Source organism: Octopus bimaculoides, chromosome 25, assembly GCF_001194135.2.
Source record: "Octopus bimaculoides isolate UCB-OBI-ISO-001 chromosome 25, ASM119413v2, whole genome shotgun sequence".
In the NCBI taxonomy this organism is placed as follows: Eukaryota; Metazoa; Mollusca; class Cephalopoda; order Octopoda; family Octopodidae; genus Octopus; species Octopus bimaculoides.
Genome location: NC_069005.1, coordinates 13,310,235 through 13,310,542, shown reverse-complemented (window position 1 = coordinate 13,310,542; position 308 = coordinate 13,310,235).

The following is a 308-nucleotide window of genomic DNA, read 5'->3' as shown; positions in this document are numbered from 1 at the left end:
ACGTACATATATATATATATGTGTGTGTGCGTGTATCTATCTATCTATCTATCTATCTATCTATCTATCTATCTATCTATCTATCTATCTATTTATCTATCTACCTACCTACCTACCTACCTATCGACACCAGGACTTATTGTTTGTAAGCTTAGTACTTATTTTATTAGTCTCTTTTGCCGAGCCGGTAAGTTACGGAGACGTAAACACACCAACATCGATTGCTAAGAGATGGTTGGGGTACAAACACAGACACACAGACATATACATCTCTCTCTCTCTCTCTCTCTCTCTCTCTCTCTCTCTCT